The sequence below is a fragment of the Haemorhous mexicanus genome, chromosome Z (assembly GCF_027477595.1).
Source record: "Haemorhous mexicanus isolate bHaeMex1 chromosome Z, bHaeMex1.pri, whole genome shotgun sequence".
In the NCBI taxonomy this organism is placed as follows: Eukaryota; Metazoa; Chordata; class Aves; order Passeriformes; family Fringillidae; genus Haemorhous; species Haemorhous mexicanus.
In genome coordinates this window covers 50,913,010-50,922,000 of record NC_082381.1, presented here as the reverse complement: position 1 = coordinate 50,922,000, position 8,991 = coordinate 50,913,010, and the positions used below count along the sequence as shown (strand labels likewise).

The window sequence follows — 8,991 nt, the reverse complement described above, 5'->3', positions numbered from 1 at the left end:
GGAAACTTAGACCATATTGTGCACTGAAAATAACAAAAAAACCCCTCAAAGGCTGCTGCAGTGCAGCATTTGCTTAAGCCTATGGTTTTCCTGATCAGAAAAAAAAAAAAAAGATTCCTTTTCAAGTATTTGCAAAGTAATGTGTAGTTCCATTGTTTATATCTATACATCTATACATATGTATCTACATATCTCAGATCTTCTCAAAATAAAGTGTTACGATAGTGGTTTTATCTGGATTCAGGACACATACTTAAACCTAACCAAAGTGGCATATTGATGTTAGACTCGGCCTTCCCTTGGTTACTGCAGGTAGACCTAGTCAGAAAGTCCTTCTGGAGTACAGGTGGTATGGATGCAATCCTCAAACAGAAGACCCTCTACTGGATCTGGCTGTGTCAGAAATATTCTCTTTTATGTTCCTACCAGCGCTAGTATGTTCCAATTACTTTGAAAAGATTGAGATTTCTGGCAGTTTTTGATGCTTTAAAAACCATTTCCATCAGACCTGCTCTAAATAAGTTTGCAATTCACAAGGGCAAGTAGGCATCCAAATGTCATATAGGCTCCTGAGTCCAGTATTTGTGCCCCTACATTTTCTGCTAACGGGCATTTGATACCAAAAATCAGGAAAAAGAAAAGAACTCCTTAACACCAGTGTAGCATTAAGAAGCAGGTATTCTCTATTCAGCCAGATGCACAAAGGCATATCTCCTCCAGAAATTGTGCATGCTGAGTACAGAAGTTCCTGTTTGTACACTTTTCTTTACATATATATTCATTGATTTTCCTGGAATAAACATACATTGATAATGATTTCCCTGAAATCTGATATATGTTTTTTCCCCTCTGTGCATGTGTCCTTCTGTCCTGGGGGTCTCTTTTGGGGTCCTTGGTCAGCGACCCCAGAGTCATACCTGACTACCTGGTGAACTGGTAAAATTTGGCAGAGCAGAGCTGGCTACTTTCCAGTTGTTCCTGCAGAATAAGCATTAAGTGGTTCCACAGGCCAGTGATTTTTGAAGAGTAAGCATTGTATTAGCCCACCAGGTGCAAACAATTTTTCATCTGACAACACATTCACAAAACTAAGCCAAATCCTTTTCCTCAGGATGATTTTCAAACTACTTTCACAAATTCCCAGCCTAGCATAATTTGTCCAGTGGGGACAGGAAGTCACTGCAATCCAAGGATAACAGCAATTGCTTCATGGGAGAGAAATTTGCTTGCTATTTCTGCTGGTTAGCAAGGATCTGAATCCAAATTTCCCACCACCCTTGAAAATGTCCTAGAAAATGCAACTGGAATTCTCGGAGAGACTCATAATTTTTGCTGTCAGTGGTTTTCCATGTGCATAAGTAATTGTTCATGGGGTTGTTTCAGTGTTCAAAATCACTGGAAATGTTTCATGTCTCTTTATTTCATCACCAGGAGTAACAGAACAACTTTCCACTGAGGTGCATCCTTGGAGCTTGCACCAACCAGCCCTGTCACATGGAATCAGCTAAACAGTGATTAACTGCTCCAAGAGCTTAATCATTCATTGCCAATCTAAATGACTGAATTGTCTACTCACACATATAATGTAAAAATAAATGCTTTTATTTATGCTCTAAGCAGAGGCTACTGGGATTTTGGCTGCCTGCAGATCAGTCACATGGCACCACCTCAGTGTGCAAACAAAGTGTGTGTCTCCATGTAGATATTTCTGTGTGTCCTCCAGGGCTGGTACAAATGGCTGGGCAATCCCGACACTGAACATCACCAGCAGCGACTGCACCCGTTGCTGCTCTGCCCCTCTTCCCCCACACCCAAGGAGAGAAAAATTCACAGAATCACAAAGTAGTTAGGGTTGGAAGGGACCTCTGGAAATGATCCAGTCCAACGCACCCCCCTCCCCCCCCGCACCGAGGCAGGGTCACTTTACAGCAGATTACATAGGAATACACCCATGTGGATTTTAAGTATCTCCAGAGAGGGAAAACCCTTAATCTCCTGCACAGTCTGTTCCAATGTTCTGCAACCTTCAATTTAAAAGAAATTCCTCCTTATGTTGAAGCGAATTTTTTTTATGCTTATAGCCACTGTTGCCACTGTTTATGACCTCTTCCTGTTGCTCCTTGTCTCTCTTTTACTGAGAGGCCCAGAACTGGAGACAGCACTCCACATAAGGCCTCACGAGGGCCGAGTAGAGAGCACCACGTCCCTCAACCTTCAACACTCTTCCCGATGCCCCCCAGCATACCCTTGGCCCTCCTGGCCACAAGGGCACTGCCGGCCGATGGGCAACTTGTCATCCACCAAATCAGCCTCTAGCTGGGGAGGCGAGGCCAGCTCTGCTGACAGCAGACGCGTTACACTCGCCTGCCCGCAGCGGCGCCGCCGAAGGCCGCGGCGGTAGCGGGGCGGGCCCGGCCGGATGAGCTCATCCGCGGGCGCCGCGGCCGCGCCGTAGGGGCGGGGAGGTGAAGCCGGCGCGGCGCCGGGCGCGGGTGGGTGGCGGCAGCGACGGCAGCAGCAGCTCGGGCGGCGGGCGGGGCCGGGCAGGGGACGGCGTGTCTCTGTGTGTCCCCGCACAGGCCCCGGGAGCCGGCGCGCAGGCGGGGCAGTGGCCGCCGCTGTAAGTGTTCCTTCCTTGTCCGTCGCCCCCCCGTCCCCGTGCTTCCGGCCGGGTCCCGCCGCGCTCGGCTGGACGGGCCGGCATCGCTGTCCCGCAGCGCTGCCCGCCGCTCCGCCACGCCTCGTGCGAGGGAGGCGCTGCTGGAAGTGACAAAATTCTCCGTCCCTGCTTTTCCTTACAAACTAAATGGCTGCGCCCAGAGCGTAGGGAGCAGTGGAGGAGGCGGAATGCAAAGCAGTAGGGAGCCTGCGGCCGGCGATCGCTGCTGTCCTTTTTCACGCATCTTGGGTCGATGCCTTCTTATGGGCTGCTGGTATCCTGAAAGAATTTTAAATGTGGATGTGATCGACCCTCTCAAATCTGTTCCACTCATTGTCCTCTTTACAGTGGAAACATGTAGGTGAAACTCCTATCTTAATAAATGGTGGCGTGTAATTCATCTGAGGATCTCAGCTTAGTTGTATGTTAAGTCCTTTACTCAGGATAATGGTTATATTGCAGAGATCTAGTTAAATGGCTGAGATGGATTGCCAGTGTCAACATTGGAAAGACTTTTTCTCAATCCAGCCTTAAAGATTTAGTTCTTTGACATTGTAGGTATTATTCATTAACAACAGCTGCATTAAATTGAAGACAGTCATTCTGTTTCAGCGCAGATTTTATTTGCATGATTCCTGTATATGAATATCATCAGACATGCATGTTCCATGTCCTGAAAGTCAGTCACACACAACCTTTCCTTGTGCATTTTGAGTTGAAATAAAATCCGGTGTAGTTCCTCTTTAATGCTGTTCAGCATCTCTATAGAATCCCTTGCTTTGAAGGGACCACTGAAGATTTTCTAGTCCCTGTTCAAGCAGGGTTAGCTATAGCAAATTACCCAGGCCCATGTCCACCTTGAAGTCATTTTGTAAAATAAAACTGGAAAATTCTGTCCTTACACAAGTGTTGGTCATGGGGTTAGTTTTGTTTTTGTGAGGTTGTTTTGTTTTTTAATTTTGTGGTTTTTTGGGTTTTTTTTTTTGTCCTTTTTTGTGGGTTTTTTGATAAAGTAATGAAATTTTGGGGCAGAAAATTGTAAAACACATATTTGGTCTCTCTTTAAGTATTTGGTCATTACTGTAATATAATACAAATAATTTTCAATGGAGGAAAGATGGGTTAAGAGTAATATCAGGATATTCGTCCTAGCTCCTTTGCCAGTTGTAGTTAGGCTTCTTCGTCAGTCTTGGGTGTTTTTCTTTGGGAATTAGTATTTTGGGGGTAGGAGGGGACTTCTTTTCTTTCGTTATTTCTCTTCTTATTTAAGCTGGAAGATGGAGTTTTCTCTCTTGGATTGTCATTTCAGCTCATAGAAATCAATTTCCCTTACTGCCAACTTGCTGCTGTAGTTGGTAAAGAAGGTCTTCCATTATACTCATTATTCCTACAGTTTTCAGGCTTAAAATGAGCTTTCTGGAAAGGTACCAATTGTTTTATCAAGGGATATTAATGATTGAATTAATTTTCACATCAAAGCCTCATTACAAAATGTGCTGTTTTTCTTGTGATGCAGAGTGATGTCTGTAAGCTCTCTTCTGTGCATTGTTTTATAGTAGTCTAACATGAGCAAATGTTTGTTAGTTTGTTTAAGCCTTACTTTCATCTGTAGAACCCATTCTTAAGCCCTTAAAAAGGCTTAAGATCTCCTAGGTATTTGTCTTATGTGTGTGTAGGGAAAAAAAATGTTTGTAATTACCAAAAATAATGTATTCCGTGGTATCTCAAGAGTAAAATTCTTGTTGATGCTGGTGGTCAAAACTGAGTTCTTAGTAAGATAGTGTCTTATATTGCGTGGAAAATGTATAAACCTGGATTTGGAAGGAGCTCCCTTGAAAGCAGTTTAAGCAGCATTAGTTATAAACCTTTTCTAATTATCAAAGAGAATGTTTATCCAAAAGACACTTTTTTTTTCATTTTAAAGTTTCTTTAAATGTTAAGTAGAAAGCGTTATAGCCTTAATTCTAACACCTGCTTGTTGAAAGTAATTGAATTAGCTTTTTTGTACAGGTGAAGAAAATCATGCTTGGCTGAAGGTAAAGAGAGACCAAACGTGGCTTTATTTTCCTTGTATAAAAAGGTGGTGTTTAAATATGTCTGAATATTGGCCAGTGGCATGTAGGGAGAGTCTGTGTCACTGAAATTCTTCTACACCTTTTGAAGAATACCGTGAGTACGTAACACAATCAAGTGCTCTGTGCTTCATAGATCCTTGTTTGTGGATCAGGATATTAGCTTACATTACCAGCTCAGGTGCACCTGCCAGGCTGTGTGCTTGAGTGGCTGTGCATGGAATTAGCTATCTCTGCTGACTGTTGATCTAAGCAGATAATTCTGGCAAGATCTTCAAACAGACATCTTAGCATAAATCGGTAGGGTTCTTCTGACCATCCTTAGTTTGCTAGAAAACTAAATTTTTGTAAATTTCTATGGAGTTACCTAAATGGACTGTTATTTCAGGAAATGAGTTTGTGTGAGGTGTGCAAAACAGAAAAGTTGAGATAGAAATGGGCACCGTCTTAGGGATTGATGCCTGCTACTTGTGTCAGCATTTGTGTGTTACTTTGTGTGACTGATTTTGCACAATGAAAAACAGTGGTAGGATTTGTAAGTCATTAATCGTTTTATGTGCTCAAATATTTGCAACAGCTCCATGTTGGGAGTTTTCCAGGGCTTGATAGATATCAACTACAGAGCTGTAACTGCTTGGATTGCTTGGAGACTTGATCTTCAATTGTACGGCCCTCTTTTCATTCTTTTTTGCTTTCTAAGATTTTGGAAATGCATGAAAAACGACAGCTGCAGTTGTGCTCTGAAACAAGATGTATTTTGTGTACGCTTCATGTTTGGTGTATGCCTTCATGACAAGATGCAGGACTATCTTAGGCAGCTGTGTTTTGTGCCTGCCTTTCACAGTCGTGCGAGGCATGACAGTGTCACATGAAAGACAGTCCTTCACTGTCTGGTGTAGCAGGAGTGCAGTGAAATTAGGTGTGTGCTTGGAAAGGGAGTAGATAATTCAGGACATTCTTGATAGTGTGTTTCTAGCTCCTGACACTATATTATGAAGTCATCTCTAATGACCAGGCATCTTCTGTTTTTCAAGGTGGGTTTGTTTGGGTTTTTTTAAAGTCTGTAAGCCTTTCACTTGCTTCCACCTAGTAGTGCCTCTGATGGACATTTCAGCAAGTTCAGAGGATTTTCTAATTTTCTTATCTGGATTATAACTGTTAGAGTGGAGTTAGACTGGAGTAGTTAACTATTAGCATTTAAAATAACAGCTTCTTGGATTAATGAAATATCAATATCAGTTATCATAATTGATCACTCTAGTTTTTAATGTGCTGTTTACAAGTTTTAACTAGACTTCTTTGTATAACAGTTCTCCTCCTCCCCTTTCAGGTTCATCATTTTAAATGGGTATTCTGTGTAGTTCAGCTGTCCCTGGGTATTTTTTTTCCTCAACTTTCACGGACAAAACTATATTTCAAAGTCCTTCCCTATCTCTTTCTTTCCTTTTTGCTTTTAACTGTAAAACCTGAGGCTATGAGTTACTGTGTATTGCCTATCAAAAATAAACTTTTTTTTTTCCCACCCATAGACATTTTTACAAAGCTTAATCTTGTCTACTTTGCAGCTGTGTTTTATGTTGCCTGGAAACTTTTTTTCTCATATTTGCTTTCAGAGACCTGTGTTTCTAATTCAGGCTGATGCTTTTTGTATTGAGTGGAAAACAATGTTATACAAATATAATTCCCCAAAGGATCATATCTCTCCTGTTTCCCATTCTTCATGCCTTTTATGCAATTCTATTATGTGCTGCTGATCAAGATTGACTCTATTAATGTTGGCCACCATCTGCTGTTACTGTTTATTCTTTTGTGAACATCTGTCTTCTAAAATATTAAAACATAAAACCAAATAATCAGCTTTCCCTGTAATTTTATTACTTTTGTTACTTACAAAATGTGTTTATAAAGTACATTTAATAAGAAAGATCCATTGAATTTAAGGTCTATCTTTAAAATATACTAGTAATTTTTTACATCCCTTTGTGTAAAAGAAGTATGACATGAAACACGGTTTATGAAATGATCATCAGGACTTTGTAGCAGCATTACAATTTCTGCTTAATTTTTTTTCCATGCCTGGAGTTCAGCTGGTGAACCTCCTTTTCTAAAGGTGAAATGCATTAATTGCACAGAAGTGAAAACCAGATACTTGTATTATGGGCGTATTATAGCAAAATATATTAGAGAAGACAATGTTGAATAAGAGATGTATTTCAAAAAAAGATGTCAAAAAATGTATCTTTTCTGTGATGCCCATATCGTGATATATCTGTAAGGTAGTGAACAACTTATCATACCAAATTCAAAGAGTGTTTCTCAGAACAGCATATTTATGTAGCAGTAGTAAAAGATGTACTGTTTGCATGCACAAAGCTCGAATATGCACAGAGAATTTTCAAGGTGTACAGCAAGGGGTTTGCTTCAGAAGGTGAGGTAATGTGTTTCCTATATTATATCAACACCATGATTAGAATTTGTTCTCTTAACCTATTAAGGAAAAATGAAAAGAAATACAGAATAAATGGCAAATGCTAGACTGAGTTAGTTATGTGATTGTACACAGTTTGGGAGTTAAGTTTTTTATGCTCCATCTTAGTCTGTACTTAATTTGTCACAAAAATGTCAGAAATAATTCTTCCTTTGTAGGAAAGAATCCTTCATTTGTTTACCTAGGCTTGACTTGCAAATTTGTATAGCATTGCAGCTCCTGTTGATTTTGCCTAGGATTTTGATAGGCTCTATTTTAGTACCAGCAGTAGTAATTGTGTTGGAGGGATAATAATACTATGATTTATTTACAATTTTTGGGAAGATGTGATTGAAGAAAAGACACCATGAAGTTATATTTATTCAAATGCAGTTGGAATCAAATGGTAAATGAATTCATTATTTACAGCCTGTTCAATTAAACCCCCCCAAATTATCACATATTTATGAAAAGACATCACAGTCTATGCAAAGAAGAGAATGGGGTTTACATGTTTGATAGTTGCACAGCTACCTTTTTCCTTCTCACCAGTCCCTAGTATCTGTCATTATAACTTCTTTCTTCTGTGAATGCACACATACTTTCTCTGTGTATCATCTCAGTGGTTTAGTCATGTTGGACCAATGAGGGACAGTCTATGTGTAGATGCTAAATTTCAAACAAAGGATCAGTATGTTGTTTTAGCATTACCAATTGAAAGCAAATGTACAGATACCTAGACTTAAAATAAATGTAACAAAATATATACATATAAATAAGTGTGTTCTGTTCAGTTATGTGTTCTGAGAACGGTCCTTCAAAATTTTTGTGAAAAAGTTCATTACCTTTTAACTCTGATACTACATTCTGCTGTAATTTTTATCCTCCTCTTTTGCTGAAGTGCATCCTTCCTTTACCATTTTTTTTTGCTTGCATTTTTTTTTCACTTGGCTTTAATTCAGGTTTGTTTCAATGTGATTCCTGTGTTATTTGTTTCATTGCTACAGAGGTTGTGTGCGTGGTCATTCAGTGCCCTGATCTTTTACTTTTTTCCTTGATAATAAAAGGCTGTCTATTTAAGTGTCCACTGTCTATTTCAGCATCCAAGTAAACAGTTCATTCCTGTATTTTCTTCTGGAATAAAACTGGTAATTTCCCAAGGTGGTTGAGGTCCAATATTTGATAAGCCAACTTTTTGTGGGACGCAACCATTTATCCATGCATTTGAATGTCATAAAATTAGCAGTGCATTTAATGACAATCACAGAGAACGCTGTTTTCTGGGCATATATTTTGGTATTCTTATACTTGAAATTGTATATTTCTGTTCTTATTCTTTATTTTATCATTCCCTTTTCATTTAGTGTTTCAGTTCAGTAACAAAAAAAACCCCAGCTCTACAGAAAACCAATCAATTTTTGCAGTTTTAGAAAATTAGCTCAGTGTAATGCCTTGCAATGCATGGAGGATAGTTGTATTTGCAAGACAGCTTAGAATTTTTTGCTTGTCTTTTCTCCATGCCCCTCTAGGGAGAGGCTGCCTACATCTGCTCTACACACCCAGTCAGGACCTGGGGTGTAGCAGGTAATTTTCTCTAATTGCCTTTTCCCAAGGCTGGCCTCTTCTCCCTACAATTGTGTGCATAGGATAGTACTCATATTTTATAAAAGGTGTCAGTTTATATTATAAATATTTACAAATTAAAAATGTGTTTGTGCAAAACAGAGTTTGAATATTAGTTAAGTGTTGGGGTTTTCCCCACCAAGTCACTTTATTTCTTTATTCTATCACCA

General features: G+C 39.8%; 1 protein-coding gene across 11 annotated transcripts in view; it reads left to right on the top strand.

Annotated features, from left to right (window-relative positions):
* Nucleotides 1-2,476: 2,476 nt before the first annotated feature.
* The window catches only part of AOPEP (aminopeptidase O (putative)), a 183,768-nt gene continuing 177,253 nt past the window's right edge, over nt 2,477-8,991 (top strand). For 10 of the 11 annotated variants that reach the window (XM_059873543.1, XM_059873542.1, XM_059873539.1 and 7 more), the window contains exon 1: nt 2,477-2,620. The gene's annotated coding sequence lies outside the window, so the exon portion shown is untranslated. Of the gene's footprint in view, nt 3,017-8,991 lie in introns of all 11 variants that reach the window. The other variant, XM_059873535.1, reaches the window with a different exon arrangement.